The sequence below is a fragment of the Coenobita brevimanus genome, chromosome 24, assembly GCF_032717465.1.
Source record: "Coenobita brevimanus isolate Jiangsu-jjx chromosome 24, ASM3271746v2, whole genome shotgun sequence".
NCBI lineage: Eukaryota > Metazoa > Arthropoda > Malacostraca > Decapoda > Coenobitidae > Coenobita > Coenobita brevimanus.
This window is the reverse complement of record NC_136977.1, coordinates 36801745-36824606: the sequence shown is the minus strand read 5'-3', so window position 1 is coordinate 36824606 and position 22862 is coordinate 36801745.

Genomic DNA, 22862 nt, shown 5'->3' with positions numbered 1-22862 from the left:
GGTCTATGAATGTGCGTGGATGTAGTACGATTGAGGCTAAAAGGGAGGAGATTGGGAGAATGTTTGTGAGAAGAAAGTTGGATGTGTTAGCTTTGAGTGAAACGAAGATGAAAGGGAAGGGTGAGTCTATGTTTGGAAGTGTGAATGGAAGAGTGTCAGGTGTTGATAGATGAAGGGCAAGAGAAGGTGTGGCCTTGTTAGTGAGTCCGGAAGTACAACAGTGTGTGACTGAATGGAAGGAGGTGTCATCGAGACTGATGTTGGTGAAAGCGAAATTTGAACGTGAGTTGTGGGTGTTTCTGAGTGCATATGGGCCTGGTAGTGAAAGGGATGAAGAAGAGAGGGAGTCTTTTTGGAATGATGTTGATGAGTGTCTGCAGAGTTTTGGACCGAATGTGAATGTGGTAATGATAGGAGATCTGAATGCTAGAGTGGGAAATGTAGCAGTTGAAGGTGTAGTTGGTATGCATGGTGTGCCTGGAAGAAATGAAAATGGGAAGCGAATGTTAGCGATGTGTGCTGAGCGAGAGATGGTGATTGGAAATACGCTGTTTAAGAAGAAAGATATAAGTATACATGGGTGAGACAGGAGGGTGGAAGGGTTGTTGATTGAGCTTTGATGGACTATGTGGTTGTGTTTAGGAATGTAATAGGAAGATTGTTGGATGTGAGAGTTCTGAGAGGGGAGGGTGGAGGTATGTCTGACCACTACCTGGTGGAGGGAAAGTTAAGAGTTGGTAAGAGATGGGTGAGAGCTAGGAGGGTTAGGTGTGGCAGGGAGGTTTTGAAAGTGAGTGAGTTGAATAAAAGAGAGAAAAAGATAGAGTATCAGGAGAAATTGAAAGATGAGTGGAACGCAGTGAAAAATCGGGAAAATGGCAGTGTGGAGGAGGAATGGCAGTTATTTGAGAGTGCCGTGGTGGGGCATGCAGAAGAGGTGTGTGATGTGAGACGTGTGGGTGGTGGTGTAAGAAAAGGAAGTGAATGGTGGTGCGAGGAAGTAAGTATGGCTGTGGCTGAGACGAGACGAGCATATGAAGTGTGGCTGCAGAGGAAGGATGAGATGTCATATGAGAGGTATAAGGAAAAGAGGAATAGGGCGAGAAGGGCTGTGCATGATGCTAAAGTGGCAGCAGATGAGAGATGGGGTAGGCGGCTGACAGAGAATTTTCAACAGAATAAGAAAATGTTTTGGAAGGAGGTGAAAAGGGTGCGAAAGGGAGAGTCTGGGAAGGAAAAACGAGTAAAAGCAGAGGATGGAAGGATGTTAATTGAGATGGATGCAGTAAGGAAGAGATGGGCAGAGTATTTTGAAAGATTGTTAAATGTAGGGGAGGAAAGGGTGGCTGAGATTGTGGCGGATGGAAGGGTGCAAGGAATAAATGTGTTGGGAGAGATGAATGATTCTTTGATCATGAAGGAGGAAGTGGAGAAGGCAGTAAAGGAGATGAAAACAGGGAAAGCTGCAGGTATGGATGGGTGTGCTGTGGAATGCCTGAAGGGTGGTGGAGTGACTATTGTTGACTGGTTAGTAAGATTGTTGAATGTGTGCTTTGTGAAAGGTATGGTGCCAGTTGACTGGGCAAGTGCTTGTGTGGCCCCGTTGTATAAAGGCAAGGGTGTTAAGTATGAATGTACCAGCTTTAGGGGTATAAGTCTGTTGAGTGTTGTAGGTAAGGTGTATGGTAGAGTGTTAATTATGAGAGTTAGAGAGGGTACAGATGGAGTGATTGGTGATGAGCAGTGTGGCTTTAGGAGAGGGAGGGGATGCGTGGATCAGGTGTTTGCGGTGAGACAAGTGTGTGAAAAGTATTTAGCAAAAGGCAAGGATGTGTTTTGGGCATTTATGGATTTAGAGAAAGCGTATGATAGAATTGATAGGGAGGCTTTGTGGACTGTTTTAAGATTGTATGGACTTGATGGTAGGTTTCTAAAAGGGGTGAGAAGTTTTTATGTAAATAGTAGAGCGTGTGTAAGAGTGGGAAATGCTGTGAGTGATTGGTTTCCTGTGAGAGTGGGGCTGCGACAGGGATGTGTGATGTCGCCTTGGTTGTTTAATATTTACATGGATGGTGTTGTAAGGGAGGTGAATGCAAGAGTTTTAGGTGGAGGTCTGAGTCTGGTGAATGTTGATGATGGAGAGTGGAATCTGAAGCAGCTGCTGTTTGCAGATGAGACTGCACTGGTGGCTGATTCAGAGGAGAGATTGAGACAGTTGGTAGAGGAGTCTGGAAGGGTGTGTGAAAGGAGGAAATTGAAAGTAAATGAGAATAAGAGTAAAGTGATGAAGTGTACGAGGTTGGTAGATGGTAGGGGGATGAATATAGTTTTGAATGGCGAGTTGCTTGAGGAGGTAGAGTGTTTTAAATATCTAGGGTCACATGTTGCTGTGGATGGAAGAATAGATGCAGAAGTGAAGTTTAGAATAAATGAAGTAGGAAAGGTGCTGGGAGGAATGAAAAAAGTGTTTAGATGTCGTTCGCTTAGAATGGATGTAAAGAGAAGGCTGTATGAGGGTGATGTGGTACCGACTGCATTATATGGGGCTGAAACATGGAATATGGGTGTAACAGAGAGGAAAAGATTGAATGTAATGGAGATGAGGTGTCTGAGGAGTATGTGTGGAGTGACGCGTATGGATCGAGTGCGGAATGATGAAGTGCGAAGGAGAACTGGAGTTGTTCAGGAGATGGCTGGTAGAGTTGAGCAGAGGGTGTTGCGATGGTTTGGGCATATGGAGAGAATGGATAATGAGCGATTGGTGAAAAAGATAACTAGATCTGATGTGAGATGCGTAAGGCTGAGAGGAAGACCACGAATAGGATGGATGGACAGTGTGAAGAGAGCGCTGGATGCGAGAGGGATGTCTGTTGAGCAAGGAAGAGTGGCTGTGTGTGACAGAAATAAATGGAGAGAAATTGTGAATGAATAAGTGATGACGCAGCCCTGAGGGGATATTCTCCCGCATTTGGTCTGATCAGCTATTTCAGGTCAGGTGCGGTTAAGGGGATGAGTCTGTTATGATGTGGCAGGGGTAAACCAGCTCTGCTGTCGGGCCCTGCTGCGGATGTCACTGATTGCATTGCGCAGTTGACCCTTGTGCGGTGTGGTGCGGTGAGGATCTGTTCGTTCTCCCCTTTGGGGCTAAGATGCGAATGAATGTGTTTGAATGGATGAGTAAATGGGTAGTGTGGCGTCCTGTCTCGGCTACCTCCCTTTCCTTGGGGGAAGCAGCCTAGGTATATAGATAGATAGAAGAATGTATGTTGGATTCTCGGTGGCTGATCACAGTACCAAGTGACAAGACACAAACACATTCAAAACAGGTCAAAGACTATTTTTTCATCAACGCATTATAGCCCTCATATCCGACTACTCACACCATACATTGATTCACTAAAACAGATCATACATGCATTCACTACAGCTTGCTCAAACATTCATTCATTACAGATCCACTGATTCGTAAGAGGTCACACATCCATTCACCCAACTCACCATTCGACCCTAATCAAGACGCTGTTACTGGGATACAACTGGGCTGCTTGGACGTGGTTTTGCAAGGGTGGTTTCCTAATAATCAGCATGAGTATCGGTGAAGGGATAACTGCTGGCTGGGTATTGGTTGGGTACAGGGCAAGAGAGGAGATACGAGACAGAAGGGAAGAATAGTTTAATCTTAAAATTCTCGCTTCCTCGACTTTTGATTCTCTCTCTCTCTCTTTCTCTCTCTCTCTCTCTCTCTCTCTCTCTCTCTCTCTCTCTCTCTCTCTCTCTCTCTCTCTCTCTCTCTCTCTCTCTCTCTCTCTCTCTCTCTCTCTCTCTCTCTCTCAGCTGGGGATCAGTGGGCATTATGCAACTCCTCGGTCACAGCCGAGATAATGTGAGAGAACATTTTAATTCTGAGACTGATTCTTTCTCTCTCTCTCTTATATATATATATATATATATATATATATATATATATATATATATATATATATATATATATATATATATATATATATATATATATATATATATATATATATATATATATATATATATCTATATAATTTTTTATAAATATATATATATACAGAGAGAGAGAGAGAGAGAGAGAGAGAGAGAGAGAGAGAGAGAGAGAGAGAGAGAGAGAGAGGAATAAAACCGACCGACATAAGCAAGAAAAAAAAATCATACTTAAGAGGTCAATGGAGACTTTATAACCTATTCATATTTTTTTTAGGGGGGGGGGCACTGCAGGGTCGGATGTTCTCGTCGGAAGAAGAGCCTGATGGTTGCCAGAATCAACATTTTTTCCATGCTGGCGAAGTACGAATGGCGAATGTGTGTCTGTAACGAATGTTAGTTGTGTCACTCGAAATTCTGTAATGTTCGCGTTTATGTGTATCAGCTTTGGGCTCGAACTCAAGACTTGGTTCACACGAAGCTCGCGAGACAAACACGTTACCCCTGGGGCAAAGTTACTCCAGTGCTTTCATAACTGAAATAAAAATCGTGTGGCAACTGGAACAACATATAATAGTTTCGCTATCAAGATGAACAGATGAATTCGGTGCACTTTTTTTTTTTTTTTTTTCTTTTTTTCTTTTTTTTGAGGATACGTGTTCAGGCTGATTTTGTATAAGGTGATGGCCTGAAGTTAACTGATGCACAGAAATTTTATATTAATGGAGACTGTTAGTGTAGCATGGGAGCTCGTGGTGGTGATGGTTGTGATGGAATCGACGGGGTGTAAGAGGGATTAGGAAAGAAGAGGCAAGGGTTAAATGGGATGAATATAGAAAAGAGTGGTGGAAACTGCAGGTATTGTCTAAGTGGCCATTATACATAGTGCTATTTACCTGAAAGGCAGTGTGAGGGTAAGTGCGAGTGTGATGTTCTTGTGATTTAGTTCCCCTTGTTCTCGGTCTGGGGTCACTGGAGGAAGAGTTTGGCCTGGACTGCCTCTGTGGTGATATCAGTCTCCACAGTCGATCAAGTTCCATTATTTGGTCAGGGTGCTGGAGATGACACTCATGACTGAAGACAGGTGAGGCTGACGGAACAATGTTGGTCTCCTGGTATCTTTACAATCTGGTGCAGCACAACACGTAAGCTGACTGCAGCAGCCAGGTGGGCTGAAATCACTCAGAGAGTTTAAGTGATCCGATGGATCATTATATTCTGACTGATTGCTGCAACTCGATGACCAGGATGCGGGGTGGTGTTATATAGAAGGTCTGCAGAGTGCTAGTTTTATCCCTGCGCTCCCGCCATCAGGAGGGCCGTATCGTTCCACTACATACTCACGGAAGATCTGACGTTCGGCCAGATCAGGAAGATTGTAGGTAAATAAATTTTCTTCAGACTGCCTCGCACAACAAGGCTAGATGTTGTTGCTATCAGTTTTAGATCCACCACTGGTGGAAGGTGAGAATGAGTTGCACGAAGTTCAGTAATGGAGTCATCATCGTGGGAACGTGAAATGGGTGATGGACGTAAGGTCTAGGCAGAAATCTCTCTCCGTACGAATTACAGAGCATGGCTGAGTGATGGTGACAAATGATGGTGTTTTGAGGCATGACCTGCCGAAATCCAGCAGCGGCAAACGTACAGCTTACGTTCGTCTTGTTTTGATTTTCTCTTTGTATCTTCTGTCCGCATGTAGTTTTTGACCCAAAACAATTTCTTGTCAGCGAGATAACTTCCGCTGTGGAGAGTATGAAGCATACTCATTTTACCCCATCAATATGATGTCTTTCAAATTCGTTCTAACCACTGCAAGACGCTATCAATGATCGTAAGAGGTACATGTTGTAATAGTTAGATAAAGTTAAAAACTGCAAAAAGAAAAAAGAGAAAATACTTTATTCTCACAGTCGAAGAATGGAAAAATCAGCCCACTTGTAGGCGTGTCTGGCTGGACCAATAGACGTCTGCAGTTAATGAGAGGGATGTTACTGTGTGTTGTGTGTGAGGCGACGGGTGCGGGGCCAATAAGGTCATCCACCTGCACGGCTTGTTGTCCACCTCCATAACCTGGATGGGTTTATGTTGACCACACCGCTCTCTCCCGCCCACAAACATGGATGTTGAGATGATCAGATGCCGCGTTCATAAGGTTTCTCGGGCCTTAGTACGACATACCAATTCACTGCTACAAGCACACAAAGAATGGGGGCATAAGAGAAGGGAAACATGGAAGGCAACAGAAGGCAAAGGACAGAGGAAGAGAAACAAAGAAGGGCAGGGACAGCAAGTAGGATACAATAAGGAGACAGAAGAGAGACAACCAAAGGGAGGTAAGCAGAAGGAGGACCTCAAAGAAGCTGAAGAAGAAGAAGAAGGGAGAAGGAATTGTTATTATTATTTTCATTATTACTACTACTACTACTACCACCACCACCACTACTACTACTACTACTACTTACTACTACAACTACTAGAATTCTCAAATACTTACTAGGGGGTCAGTGGACTACGTGGGTGGAGGGACAAGGGTGAGGGAGCGAATTAGAAACTATACTATTTTTCACTCAAACTTGGCCTAAAATTGCCATCACTCCATCTTCAAGGCTGAGCTGTAACAATAAACTAAGACCAGAAAGTGATGCTGTTCACGAAGAAGTACTGTGCAACGGACATAGAGCCGAAGTATTGTCTTTTTCTGCCACTGAGCTACGTGAAATATCCATCAAATGATGAAAATCTGGGTCAAGTTAAGGTGAAAAGAGTATTGTGTACTTGTTGAGGGGGTAATGCAAGGAAGGGCAGGTAGGATGAGGTGAGGGAGTGTGGACGGATATACAGGTAAAGGTGAGAGGAGAGGCGAGGGAGAGATGATTAGGGAAACTGGAGAAAGAGAAGGGTCGGAAAGAAGAGTAAGAGAGAAAGGTTGGAGAGAAAGGATGGAGAGAAGGTTTGGAGGGAAGAGATGGAGAGAGGAGTGACGGGGCGGAGAGAGGTTTGGCCAGTGGGAGAGGTGAAAAAGAAAGACGTGGAAAAGAGCATGAGAGAATGTACAAAGAGACCAGATGAAAAGGAGACGAGTGAAAAGCATGGGTGATCAGGAAGGAGGCGATGAGGTGCAGGGATGAAGAGGAAAAAGGTGAAGCAGAGAAAGAATGTAAAGAAGTAGTAAAAGATGTAGTGGTGAGAAGGAGGAGGAGGAGGAGGAGGAGAAGGAGGAGAGAAGAGGAGGTGTGAGTTAGAGCCTCAGGGCGCCGTATCATAAAGCTAGGGGGCCACACAAAGCAACAGGAGTTATGGAGACTGTAGCACCAGTCGAGCAGGGCAGTACTCCCGAGGTGGATGGAAAGCTGATGACAGGGAGTGCTGGAGCTCCCGTTTCATCAGCCCTCAGGACTAGTTCCTGACCATCCCCCTTTGCTGAACTTTTTCAGTGTCTCAGTTACACAGAGAGTTGGCCAGCATGCTCTCCAGTACAAATTTCTCTAACTATCTACACCAAACTACATGCACAGTACACACTACACTTCCTATTCAAAATTTAACTAAAATGGCGTCTCTTCATTAAGCCTCGGAGTCCCCGGGGGGGGGGGACCATAAATGCCCCCACCATCCGCCCCTCTCCCGGTGATGACTGAGATGACTCGAGGTACCTGGAACCACTGTCTGACTCTCTTCTTCTTCATTTCTGCAACATTCGTGGCCTTTCCTCTAACTTTCGCTCTGTTGAGCACCACCTCTCCTCCTCTAAACCTCACCTTTTTCTAACGGAGACTCAGCTGTCTGAGGCAACTGACAGCAAACCCTTTTCTGTATCCTCCTACTTTCTCTATACTCATTTCAAAGCTAAAGGTGGCTGTTGTGTATATATACGCAACGACTTATCTTGCTCTCGTGTTCCTGAACTCGATTCTTCTGAATTCTCTACACTCTGGCTTCGGCTTTCCTGTCATTCTCTGACTAAAAATATATCTGTGCTGTTTACTTATCTCCTAATTCTACTGACTATCAAAAATTCTTCGACTATCTTACTTCTACGATGGAACACATTCTATCCATTTCTCCTTTCTCTGAAATCTCCATTCTAGGAGATTTCAATGTTCACCACCACCTCTGGCTCTCCTCTCCTTTCACGGATCCACCTGGTGAACAAGCCCACATCTTTTCTATCCTTAATGACCTAGAGCAGCTTGTACAGCACCCTACCCGTATCCCTGACCGCCTTGGAGAGAGCTCCAACATACTTGACCTCTTCCTCACAACTAATCCTTCTGCTTACTCTGTTAATCTTTTCTCTCCGTTGGGCTCCTCCGATCACAACCTTATTACCTTAACCTGTCCTGTCACTCCGGTACGGCCTGTGGACCCTCCAGGGAAACGTCATCTGTGGCATTTTGGAGCCACGGACTGGGAGGCCCTCAGGCAGTACTGCTTTGATTTTCCCTGGAATGATTATTGTTTCCATGGCCGGGAGCCGTCTGAGTGTGCCTTGCGCATTACGGAGGTTATTCTCTTGGGCATGGAAGCATACATTCCTTTCTCATATCCTTTGACTAACGCAAGAAAGCCTTGGTTTAATCACGCTTGTTCTAATGCTGTCCGCAACAAGGAGAGGGCCTACAAAACGTACCGGAGCCAACCCACCCCTGAATCACATCATCTTTACGTTTCTGCCCGGAATCGTGCTAAGTCTGTTCTTCGCTCTACTAAAAATAATTTCATCCATACTAAATGCTCTCAACTCTCCAACTCGAACTCTTCCCGCTCCTTCTGGTACCTTGCCAAAAATCTTTCTAACAACTTTACCTCATCATCCTTCCCTCCTCTTTTCTACTCTGATGGTTCTGTAGCTATTTCTTCTACTGATAAAGCAGATCTCTTCGCACAGACTTTCTCCTCCAATTCCACCTTAGACGATTCCGGTGCTGTTCCTCCATCACTTCCCCCCTCTGACTTCCTCATGGCTGACATTAAAATGTCTTCAGTTGATGTATTTTCTGCCATCACTGGCCTCAGTACTAACAAGGCATATGGGCCTGATGGGGCCCCTCCTGTTGTTCTCAAGAACTGTGCTTCCGTGCTTACACCCTGCCTAGGCAAACTTTTTCGCCTTTGTCTGTCAACTTGTACCTTTCCTTCTTGCTGGAAGTTTGCTCTCATTCAGCCAGTCCCAAAGAAGGGTGACCATTCCCAACCCTCCAACTATCGTCCAATTGCTTTAAAGTCCTGTATTTCAAAAGTTTTCGAGTCAATTCTCAATAGAAAAATTTTAAGGCATCTTTCCTATCACAACCTTCTTTCCGATCGTCAGTACGGGTTCCGTCAGAGACGCTCCACTGGCGATCTTCTCACCTACCTTTCAGACTCCTGGTCATCCTCCTTTCGGGACTTTGGCGAAAGCTTTGCCATTGCACTTGACATCTCAAAGGCTTTCGATCGAGTCTGGCATAAATCTTTATTTTCCAAACTGCGCTCCTACGGTTTCTATCCTTCTATCTGTGCCTTCATCGCTAGCTTCCTTTCTGTCGTTCTATAGCCGCTGTTGTAGACGGCCATCGTTCTTCTCCTAGATCTATCAATAGTGGTGTTCCTCAGGGCTCTGTCCTATCACCAGCTCTCTTCCTTTTATTCATCAATGATCTTGTAAGCTGTACATCTAACCCTATCCACTCATACGCTGATGACTCCACCCTTCACCTTTCCATTCGGTTCCAGCAACGCCCATCTCAACAGTTACTTCAATAAACAAGGGATGAGGCTATGGTACACCTAATGTCTGATTTGGCTCGTATCTCTGACTGGGGTAAAAATAATCTGGTTGTTTTTAATGCATCTAAGACTCAGTTCTTACACCTATCAACCCGACAAAATCTTCCACAGGTATACCCAGTAATGTTTAATAATATTCAGCTTAATCCTGCATCATCCTTGAACATGCTTGGGGTTTCATTTACTCGGGACTTATCTTGGAAAGATCATATTACATCTCTTGTAAAATCTGCTTCCAAGAGACTGGGTGTGCTAAGCCGACTCCACTCTTTCTTTACCCCTACACAATTGCTGACTCTATACAGGGGTTTTATCTGCCCCTGTGTGGAGTACAACTCTCATGTGTGGGGAGGCTCCCCACATACAGCTCTTCTCAATAGGGTGGAGTCAAAGGCTTTTCGTCTCATTAACTCTCCTCTTCTTTCTGACTCCCTTCAACCTCTGTCTCTTCGCTGCACTGTTGCATCTTTATCTCTTTTCTATCGCTACTTTAATGGTCACTGCTCCTCTGAACTGTCTGCTTGCATTCCTCCACCTCTACGACGGGCGTGTAGCACCCGTCTGGCAGCAAACTCTCATCCCTTTTCTGTCCAACTCTCTAATGCAAGAGTTAACCGTTACTCCCAGTCTTTCATTTATGCAACTGGTCAGCTCTGGAACTATCTCCCTATGTCTGTATTTCCTGCTGCCTATGATCTCCAGTCTTTCAAACGCAGTGTGTCCAGGCATCTCAAAATGATCGGATCTTGAATTTGGTTCTCTAATGTATTTTGTTTTTCTCTTGGAGGGAACTGTTACTGCGGGCTCATGGCCTTTGGTTCCTTCTTCCTCGCATAAAAAAAAGAAAAAACTGCATCATTCTCACTTCCGTGCAGCTGGAGCATTACCTGCATCGTAAGACGGCAGGTAGACGAGAGTGACGCGTGCTTACTCTCCTCTTAGTCTCGTTTTTGACGTTCTGGGAGATTTGGTTTAACTGCTTACTATGCCCATATCGACCGACCTATAATGCTAATATAAACCAGCCTACAGCGTTCGTATTAACAGGGTGTACTCGTTCTGTCCTGATTCACCACGCATCACCGTCCTAGCATACTCTGCTCACTCTTCGCCCAGCCCATTAATTTTTACTACTACTACTACTACTAGTACAACTACTACTACTATCATTATATATTATTATTATTATTATTATTACTGTTATTATCATTATCATTTACTTTCTTTTACCCCTTCGATTATCAACCATAAACCTTCCATCGTCACCCCCACCCCCAGCAAACTCCCAGCCCATCCCCCTTTCAACCCCACCCCCCATCACCCCTCCTAATAACCCCCCTCGAAGAAAATTGGACCGTGTTTCTTGCCTCGATACTGGATTTCTTCTTTTTCTTTTTTATTTTTTTCTTTATTTTTTTTCTTCCGTCATCCATTATCGCAGGATGTAATTAAATCAGGTTCATGAATCTATTACGTGGGGTTTCAGCCAAGGGGTGGCGTCTGTGCTGGGTTTGTAGTGAGGAAGATGGACAATAGATGGCTTTGATTTATTGACTCTGTGTGTGTGTGTGTGTGTGTGTGTGTGTGTGTGTGTGTGTGTGTGTGTGTGTGTGTGTAGAAGTCACCAGTGTGTTTTATTCACCTTGCAAGTCACCCTCTTCGCTGCCAGACACACTTCTATTTTACCCACAATAATTGGCTCAGTTGGTTAAAGCGCTCCGCTCTGACCGAAGGGTCGGAGGATCGAATCCACCCAAGAGTCATTGGTAGACATCAGGAAGGGCATCCGGTCATAAAATGCTACACGCTCCAAACCAAAGTCCTCTACCCAGGGGCAACGCCCTAGCCCTTATCCAAAAAAAAAGGGGGGACCTGACGTACAACTCACACACACACAAAAAAAGTAAAACTAGAAATTACATTACCTAAGAAACTGAACTCTTTCGGTACATTGACATTCTATATTGTTTACAGTATATGCTCCCTGGACGATTTTTATACAGCCTAATGAAATCGTCTAGTAGTAAAAAAAAAAAAAAAAGAAAAAAAAAAGAGAAACAACATCTGCTAACTTCTTAAGTGTATTATCTTATTTTTTCTTGCAACCGACAGACGATTTTATTCATAATTTGCAAGATAGTGACGGGGTTAATGGAAATTATTTTTAGCTTCTTCTGTGCAAAGGTTAAAATTGCCTGACAGGGAACGAGTTGACCTGAAGTGACAATAACATCAGTAAGAATGTGAGTACTTATCCCACGACTTTGTCCCCTCTCCCATCCCCTCCATCATCCCATCATCCTCTCTCGTACTCAACCCTGTTCCTATCCCCCCCCTCCCTTCTCTTTCTCTCTCACCTTCCCCGTTTTTTCCCTCCCCTTCTTCTCCCATCCGTATTTTCCCCTCTCTCCCTCAAGACCCATACTTCCCCTCTCCCCTCCCTCACCTCAGCGCTCCCTGTCCCCTCTTTACCGACATTCCAGTTTCCCCTCCCTCTGTCCTCCCCTCTTCCTCTCTCCCCATCTTCATCCCCCTCCCATTCCTCTCGTGGACGCACCAGAAGTCACGATTCTCACTCCACATCACTTGACCTCTTCCACTTTCTTACACCTCTCCTTCTCGTTTCTCTTCCCCTCCCTCCCTCTCCTGTCTCCTTTCTTCTTTCCTCTTTCCTATCACCTCTCTTTTTCTCCTCCCCAGCCCTCTCACACGGCTTTCAGTTCATTATATTCGGCCCTCTGTTTTGTACCTCCCTACCTCTTCCTTCTCCCCTCGCTCATAATTTCCTCCCCTCTGTCCTCCCTCCCTCTCTGTCCACCTCCATTTTCCTTCTCATCGTGGGCTTAAGAAAAAATCTCTCTCTCTCTCTCTCTCTCTCTCTCTCTCTCTCTCTCTCTCTCTCTCTTATCCATTTTGTCGCCTTTCTTTCTATTTATAGGTGTCTTTGTTTCCCACATACCCTCCTTCGCTCCTTCCATCACTTCTATTCTACTATTCATTGTCCCTGTGCCCTTCTCTTTTATCTCCCCTTTCTCCGTCTCCCCCCCACAATACTCTCTCTCTCTCGTCCATCCCCAAAGAAGATAATTACGAGTTACGAGTTCTTACCTCTCCATTCCTCATCTCACCAAGTTATCTTTTCCCTGTCCCACCTTCTCTCCCTCTCTCTTTCCCTGCCTTTCTTCTTCACCAAAAAATACGCTCTTTCTCCTCTCCATCTCTCCATACCTCCTCTAATCTCCTCTCCTTCTCTCCCTACCTCCTCTTCCCTCCACATCCCTACTCCCCCGTTTTTCCTCTCACTGTGTTTCCAGCTATTATAAGTATTTTAAGCCCCTTCCCTCCCCACCCCACACTCTCTCTCTCTCTCTCTCTCTCCCTCTCTCTCTCGTCCATCCTGGTAGCGCCTCCTTTGTCCTGGGAACAAAAGACGCGATAAATTACAAACGTGACACTGATTTTGAAAGCATAACATTTTTGACAAGAAGGAAAAATTTTACACTTGGATAATGCTTTGTTTATGTCATTATGTTTAACTGCTTTTGTGATGGCGATTTTACGGCCGACTGATACACTGTTCTTACTACTGACGGAAGAGTAATAGGGTTGGGATGAGCTTGATGATAATGATGATGATGATGATAATGATGATGATGATGATAATGATTGTTAATTTTTCTTTGGGATAGTTTCACGCAGGGTTAAAAATACTGTGTTTACCATCTGTGAAAAATGGGTTTAGGATGATGGTGATGATGGTTCATTTTGAGGGCAGTTTTATACTTTGATATTATTGTTCTTAATGAAACCTGCCTCGCGGTGTGAGGATGGATGCCTCGATGCAATATTTTTTTTCGCCCCACCTTTTGTGAGGCTTTTCTTCCACGTTACACTGAGCCTTCAATTACATATTTTTATCGTGTTACACTGCTCACTGGACAAATGTCAAAAACGTTTTCATAGACCGGTTCTGACCTAGTCTCAGTTGTACAGTTGTTGTCCCTGTGAATTGACCCACTTGCCCTAGATATCGAAGGCAGAATAGGCCAGCCACCACCACCACTCGTTAGCCACAGCACTACCACCACAGCTGTTAAGAGACTGGGGCACCCTTCAGCCTTTCATCTCCGGAGCCATTCAGGAAGTACAGCAGCTTTGTGTGATTGTGTTTCCCCTAGGCCATGGCATTACAACTTCATTATGTGTGTTCATTTTCTTCCTATTCCGGTGAGATAGTTTGTGCTATTTTATTCTTGCTACCGCCAGACCACTTTACTCGCCTGGGAACAACCTATCTGACTGAAGTAATTAAGAGATGACTATTCCATTTTGATATATATATATATATATATATATATATATATATGTATATATATATATGTATATATATATATGTATATGTATATATATATGTATATATGTTGTTACATAGCCTATGATTTCATCATCCTTTGTGTAATTTTAACGCACAGTATGCTGCATGTTTGATCACGAGCGTGTTCTGCCTCAGTCCCCCCCTTTCTACCGTTATAGTAAAGTCGTCCTTTCTGTTATTCAGTGCGGGATTGTCAACTGTTTGTCCCCATGGCTTCATTTGAGCGTCCTTCTTACAAGTTGTATCAAGCTCTGCTGGCCCCTATATAATGAGCTCAGTCTCTGCATCATTGCCACTTAGATCTGCTCCTCATTTTGTTCACATCTCTGTCCTCCCCTGTACAGATATTATTATTGTGAGTGCTCAAGAAATCTCCAAACATCTAGCAGCTGTGTGTAATTTGAGTATCACTGTTGTTGCATTTTTTCTTGTACTGTGTAGCATATGGTTGATTCTTAGGCCTAGTGAGGTCTTTGTGATTAATGTAGAGCTTTATATCAGTCATTTTTGATAATAGTTCGTTCGTTCGTTTTAAGATTTCCTCCACCTATAGTGGAGGCCGGGCGATAATAGTTTGTATCTGTAATAATTTATCTGGCATTCACTGAGTATTATCTGGTATCTCATTTTATCAGGGCTGACTTAGATAAATTTACTCTTGCTAATTTCGTGTTAATAGAGGCTATTGCAGTTAACCATATATTTAACCTGTTTATTTGCCATTACATTATCCTTATGAGTCCTGAATGTTTTGTTGTTAGTTTGAGCATTAAACTTTAACTTGTAATTTTACCTAACTCTTTTGTTTTGAACCTGGAACTTTACGGGACAGTAGTGATTTTCAGTATTCTCACTTAAAGTGTACATTATCTTTCTCTGTTCCGTAACAATATATATATAAATATATATATATATATATATATATATATATATATATATATATATATATATATATATATATATATATATATATACTGTATAGTATATATGCGCATCATATGACGACAACGATGACAACGTCGACAAAGCGATGGTTTATACCTGACAAACTGTGGTATAAGCTGGGTTAAGGGATTGCTTTTATTATTACCTGCATCTTTTTACGGCATTCAGTTTCACGCCTCGTCACAGTCTAACACCTTCTGGAAAACAAAGACGGGGAGGGGGGGGGAATGAAGAGGGGTGGACGGGGGTCATGAGGCGGAGAGGTGAGTCGAGAGAGGGAAGGGAGGGAGGGGACATAGACAGGGGGAGGGGGGTTATGAGGAGAGAAGAAGGGATGTTGCTCATGTGAAGGAGTGTCGGGCTGGAGGGAGAGGTCATGAGGAGGGAAGGGAGGGGTCATGAGGGAGGGAGAAAAGAGGGGGTTGTTATGCAGAGAGAGAGAGAGAGGCTGTGGGTGACACCATGACTATGCACATTCACCTCATACACCGTCTGGCCTTAACTCTATAGATATGCCAGAAAAATAGGCAGAATTTAAATGAGACGTAAAAATGGATAATAAAATATGTTACACTGCGAGATTCCTGCCCTGGCCGGCCCAAAATACCGCGCTTGTGTTTACTCCACTGGTATTTGAGTATATATATATATATATATATATATATATATATATATATATATATATATATATATAAAGTTTTCCATTTCTTAACTCGATTTTTCGTGTACTTCTTACCTGTCTAGTTAACTCCAGAAGATTTTCATTAATTTCAGAAGGACCCAAGACCATTAAGCCTCAGGGAAGCGAGGTGTCTATTTTATTATATCTAAAACCTGATGATTTTATTCGACACTAGAAAAATGATCGAATTCTGGGGGATATGAAAATGATTTGGTTTTATTCCCAAAATTTCAAGGGGTAACTTGTCTATTTAGTCTTGCAGCAGCTACCCTTAGACGATTTTATGCTACCCGACGCTGTAAAACCTCCCGTGGTCTGAGTGAAAAAAAAAAAAAAATCAAACTTAAGGGGATTTTCTTAACTGAGCAAAATCGTCTGACGGTGGCAAAATAATAATAATAATAATAATAATAATAATAATAATAATAATGATAGTAATAATAATAATAATAGAAATAATGCACAAGTGGTTCAGTCTCTCAGGTAACGAGTCAACACGTTTCACACTCTAGCCAGCCTCTTGTTGTTGGGTTATCGCTAATTTCTCAGGTTTGTGGCAAGGAAAGTGTGATGAGTTTATATTTCTGACCTGATACGACGTCATGAAGTAATCCAGCATCATTAGCCAGGAGTTATGAGCGTTCTAACAGGGGAATAAAATGCCCTAACCAGACGACTGGAGGGGATGGATGGATGGATGGGTCGGAGGCAGGGGATTGGTGGTTAAGTGAGGTTGGTGGATGAGGATAGATGGATGGGTGGATCGGAGGGGATGGGTGGGTGGGTGGAGTTGATGGGTGGGGATAGATGGATGGGTCGAAGGCAGGGGATGGGTGGGTGTGGTTGATGAGTGGACAGAAGGGAATGAGTGGATGACAGAGACTGTGTGGGTGTGGGTGACGGGAGTTTGGGAGGTCCTAGCTGATGGGTGGGTGGCAGGGGATGGATGGATGGCAGGGGATGGGTGGATGACGAAGGATAGGTGGATGGGTGTGGTTACTGGACAAGGCTGAGCTACTAAACACACCTCACCGCCTGACGTCACCAAATCCGTGTCTAGTTTTCCCCGTTGTTCCCCCCCAAAAAGAAACCCTACAGCTCTGTCACCCGTGTTTTTACAGTCGTATTTCAGTGATGTCAAAGAATATAAAGGTGAAAATCAAGAAGAGAAAACAGCAATGATTTTTTATTGCTACCAGGTACCTTTTCTGAAGAGGTCTGTGTGTAGGTTTAATTACTATGCAACTTTAAAAAGACGACTCTGACATTCGAGCTTTCAAAATTAATTCAAGATGTCGTAGGAAGTTAAACTGAATATCTTGAGGGAAAATCGTCTCCATTACTCTAATAAATAAATAAGTATATAAATAAATACATTCCTAACTCAAAAATGAATAATTTTAAAGTCATATGTACGATGCTAAGGAAAAATTATAATAAAACTTAAGAATAAACTACAAAAAACAATAACTTTGATATCTAATGCTTCAATTTATTTCTTATGAGGCCAAAGTGCATAAAACTTGAGAGCTCTTATTCCAGATGTTTCAACATAATCTGTAAAATGCCACAGTAGGTAAATGAAAGTAAAATATATGAGAGACAAGAAATGACATCCAATGTTTGAACATCGTTTTAATTAGGCTACGTACATAATTTGAACGAAAAACCATATTGATTTTCCTTTATTATGGAAAAAATTCTGAATATACGTTGTTTCAGTTTTTTTTCTAGTGACACCATGCATAATAAACCTGACAGAATAATATGAGTAGACCAAATAATAAATCTCCAAACTTTGACACTGGTGGTTTTAAAATTATCCCGCAAAATAAAGACTAAGTAAGTTAAATCTAAGTGATGATTAACTCCTTAAGCCCCGGGAGGTCACTTACTCTAATAATTTTACTCTCGCTGCTGCCAGATGATTTCATTCATCTTAAAGTAGCCTCTAGTACTGAAGGGATTAATGTTGGAAGTGTAGGCTTAATCTAACCCCTTCAGTTTTCCCAGGCTAAATAAAATCGCCCGGAGGTAGTAAAAAATGAACCTTAAAATATATCATTATCGTGTATGTCTAAAGAAACTGAGAACGTTAAGACCTGGGAATCTTATTATTTTTCCTGCGACCTTAAAATATACAAATCGATGAAAAAACTATGAATGAAACAACTCGCTTTCAATTTACCCTCACCCTATAATCTATAATGAATGAGATTATAATATTTTCCCTATGAAGGCAGAGCAACCAATTAAAAGAGAGCAGAACGAAAAAACAAATTGCTACAATAATGAGTTTGAGTTTGTAATGATGAGCGAAGCAAAAAGGAGAACAAACCAGTGAACTCTGACATCTGTGGTTTCTCCTTTCCCACGATACCTCAATGTGTAAAGCAATCAGCAGTAAACATGAAGACTCATAATATTCGTTGTTTTAAATGAAATAGGAGAACTTTGACGTCTGAGATATTAATAGTTTTCTACGATAATGCCGTCATCATCGTGGCTATCATTATCATCGTCGTCATCACTATCTTAATTATCGTCATCATCTCCATCCTCTTAATCATCATCTTCATTGTCATCATCCTCTTAATCACCATCATCATCATCGTCATCATCATCATCCCAACCCGACTTCCCGCCTGAAAGCTGGACTGAGGTAAGATGCAGTAACAAAGAAATAAGTAGTATAAATGAGAACGAACTATCAAAGTGCATGCCCAGCGAAAAAGAGTCACAGTCATTCACACATCATTCAATCTTTCACAGTCCTGGTCCCACCTCATAAGCAAAATCATGTGCGTATATAATTTTTTATTTTCTTTACAGGTACATGTCACATACACCTGAGTCATTGAGTAGACTACCAGTTAAAAAGAGGTCTGAAATCTTGCCATTCACCTCTCCGTACTTCATTCACTCATTCCTTGTCAAAATATGCAGAGTCAACTGAAAATCGTGAAGAAGAAAAGCGACTCTCTATGGAACACAAATAAATAAGTGATAAAAGACATCAATAACATCTGTAGCTTTAAAATTTTTCCTCCTAACGCCGAAGTGACATAAAAAAAAAAATCGAACAAGGTAGGAATCTTAATTGTTGCAGTAATATATGTAGTCAATTAACCCTTTCATTCCGGTGACGTGTTTTATTGATTGACTCTCCCTGCTCAAAGTTTGGAAAAAGTTCTTGTAGTGAAGGGATAATCGAAGGCCACTTTCTTACATTTATTTACTTTTTTTCTATTTTCTATTTTCACACTGATCGGAGTTTGAGCGGTCGGATTTTCCCTATTTTATTCTCCAGATCAAAAAAGTTTTAGTTAAATATATTAGTGTGGAGACAGAGACACAGAGAAAATATGTAATTGAACTGAAGGGGTTAATAAATATGTACACCTTAAAATTCCCCTCCCCCCTCCACACTAACTAAATTAAAGGTGACATGGCGGGAAAATATAGACCAGGTAGTGTCCCAAATTAACCCGAACACCTGACACCCACGGCCTGAACATCTTCCTCCCCCATGATGGCACAGTAAGTAAAATAAAATTAACACAAATGAACATCACCAGTGGAGGACCAGCGAGAGAAATGATGTCAGGAGCGGCGGGAAGTGGTGTGATATTTTAGTGGTTACGAGGGTGGCGGTGATGACTGGGCGTGATGATGAGGGCCTGGATGGAACGATGGTTGATGGCCGTATTACTGGGAACGGTGGTTGTGATTGTGGTGGTGAGTGAGGATTGTGGTGATGATAGTGACAGTGAGTGAGAATTGTGACGATGACAGTTATGGTGAGGAATGTGGTGGTGATGGGGAGTGGAATGATGATGATGGAGATGTAAGTTGTATAAAATAGTGATGACTGTGGTGATAGTGACGATAGTGATGTTGGCAGTGGTGATCATGATGGTAGAAAATGATGATGATGATGATGATGATGATAATGAAGAATAAAATTTAACCATAATATATCTTTCCTTTAGCCTCTCAGTATATCTTATCCTCGCTCTTTTCATAGATATAAAAAAAATACATTCCAGCGTACCTTTCCCACGTCATTCCAATACGTAAACATGATTTTCAAAAACTCTTATCGCCCCACTACATCCCCTTTAAATTTCTCATATCAATTTCAACCTTTTTTTCCATTTCTTCCTCATTCTTTTTCCGTCCAAGCTCCTTTTTCACATCTTTTCTAATACTTTTATTTTTTTTCCCAATCCATTTATGATCTTGACACTTTCATCCATTCTCCAACTTCTTTTAATTACATCTGATACTTTTAAAAACCATCTGACATCCCTTTTCATGAACTATTCACATCTATATTTATTCACTTTTACATAAACATCTTTCCCATGACCCTTCACACATTTTAGAGAATCAAATACCCTTTATCACATTTCCACTCCAGTTTTTCACAACCCTTTTAACCTCGTTTATACTATTTCACAATGCCCTCTTCATTCCCTCTCTCTCTCTCTCTCTCACACACACACACACACACACACACACACACACACACACACACACACACACGCGCTTTATGATGTTCGACACCTTATCCACTTAATTCCCAAACTCCTTTCCACTTTTTACCATATATTTTTTTTATTTCTTTTTCGTCTTTTTCATTTCCTATTCCACAATGCCCTCTTCATTTCACCCCCATCTTCCCACAGCCTCTTCGTCCTCAGAGTTTTTTTTTTTTAACTCTTCTATTTTTACAAGTCACTTCTTTCTCCTACATTTTTCTCGTATTATTCCCTGACCCCTCCATCCCCCTCCTCAAATATCTTCCCCCCCCCTCTCTCTTTCTTTCCCGCCCTCTCTTGCCTTTTTCCTCGCGTGACGGAGAGAAGGAGGAGGAGGAAGAGAGAGGGAATGGGAGGTAAGAAATGAAGTGAGAGGAAGAAGAGAGGGAAGGAGAAGAGAGGAAAGAAGGAGAGGTGTCGGTTTAAGATGAAGTGGAAGAAGGAGGGATGGGAAGAGAGAAGGGAGGATTGTAAGGAAAGGATATGGAGGGAGTGTCAGAAGAGGAGTGAGAGATGAAGTAAGAGGGGAAGAAGAACGAAGTGGAAGAGAAGGAATGGGAGAAAAGAAGGAGGGGACTGGAAGGAAATGAAGCGAAGGAGGAGGGAAAGCAAGGAACGAGGTAAGGAGAGAGGTGAAGGGAATTGGAGAGATGAGGAGGGAAGGGAAAGAGAGACGGGAAGGAAAATGATGGGCGAAGAAGGAAAGGGAAGGGTCAGAGGAGTGTGAAAGAGAGGAGGGGGAGGAAAAGATGAGGGAAGATGGAGAAGGAAAGGGAGAAAGTTGGTTGCGAAGAAGGAAGAACGAAAAGGAGGGGAAGATGAGGAAGGGGAGAGATGAAGGAAAAGATGACGATGGGGGAATGGGGAGAAGGGGAAGGTGAAAGAAATGTCGTGGATGGGTGGGGGTGGGGAAGCGAGGAAACCGTAAGAGGAAGAGGAAGGGGGAAGGAGGAAACATGGATGAGAGAGGGGAAAGGCTTGAGTGAGAAAGGGGGGAGGGGAGAAAGGCATCCGTGAGAGAGGGAAAGGGAGAGGAAGGGAGGGAAACGAGGTGAGAGAATGAGGTGAAGTGAGGGAAGGGGCGGGGGTAGCGTGGGAGACAACTGGCCTGGTCTGACATCCACCTTGTTTGAGAGCTGAGATAACACCTCTTCTTCGACTTTCCCCTCTCTCTCTTTCCTTGACTCTCTTTCCTCCTCCTCCTCCTCCTCCTCCTCCTCCTCCCTCTTTTTGACTTTTTCTTCTCCATCTTTACTCTTCCTCATTTCATCTTCCTCTATTCACTCATCCTCTCTCTCTTCTTCATTCTTTTGTTCATCCTCCCTCCTCTTGACTCTTCCTTTTTTTTCCTCTTCTCGATTCTTCCTTCCTTTCTCTTCCTCTTCTTGACCATTCCCGTCCTCCTCTTCCTATTATTCACTCTCCTTCACTTCCTCTTTATCTTCTTCGCTCTTCCTCTTTACCTCTTATACTTCTCTTTGTCTGTCTGTCTGTCTGTCTGTCTCTGTCTCTGTCTGTCTGTCTGTCTGTCTGTCTGTCTGTCTCTCTCTCTCTCTCTCTCTCTCTCTCTCTCTCTCTCTCTCTCTCTCTCCTGTATAGACAGATAGACCGGCAGATAGGCAAGCAGAGACTGAGAGACAAACAGACAGGTATACAGTTAAAAAGAGTTAAACAAAGAGATATAAGACAGACAGACAGGCAGAAATACATAAAGAGACAAACAGACAGACAGTAAGACACAGACTCTCCCTTTCCTCCTCTTCTCTTCTTTCCTCCCTTCTCACTTTCCATCCCTTACTCTTTCTTCTTCCTCTGTTTTTCTCCATCTCTTCTCTTTCTTCCTTCTCTCTTTCTCCTCCTTCTTTGTCTCCATTTTTCCCTCCTTATTAATTTTTCTTGACTCTCCTTTGCCTCTTCTCACTTTCTTTCCTTATTCGTGCATTTTCTTCCATATTTTACCCCAAACTTTTTTATTCTGTCCTATAAATTCCCTCTTTCTTTTCCCTCTTTACTTCTCCCTCCTTCCCCTTTGTTCTTCCTGTTTCCTTTATTCCCTTTATTTCTCACTTCTTGTGTTTTATTTTCATGGCCTCCCTTTCATCATCCATCTGCTCTCTCTCTCTCTCTCTCTCTCTCTCTCTCTCTCATCTATTATCTTCACGTCCTCCCTTTCATCATCCATCTGCTCTCTGTCTGTCTGTCTGTCTGTCTCCATCGGTGACTTGCGCCTCCCCTACGACCTCTCTTCCTTTCTAGTCTCTTCTTCTCCCTCTCCATGTCATTTTCCGAGGTGAGAAAAAAAATTAAAGAGAAAAAGAAATGTAATGGGAAAAACGAAGAGGGGGGACAGGAAAGATAAGAGATAATGTGCACGATAAGGGAGTCGGCGAGGAAGATCTTGAAAGGAAAGGAGAGGAGAGTAAGAAAGGAAAGGAGAAGAAAGTAAGATGGGAATGGAGAAGAATAAGGAAAGGAGAAGAAAGTAAGATGGGAGAAGAGAAGAAAAATTAAAGGAAAGGAGAAAAAGAATAAGGAAAGGAGAAGAAAGTATGAAAGGAGAAGAAAGTATGAAACGAAAGAAGAAAGTATGAAA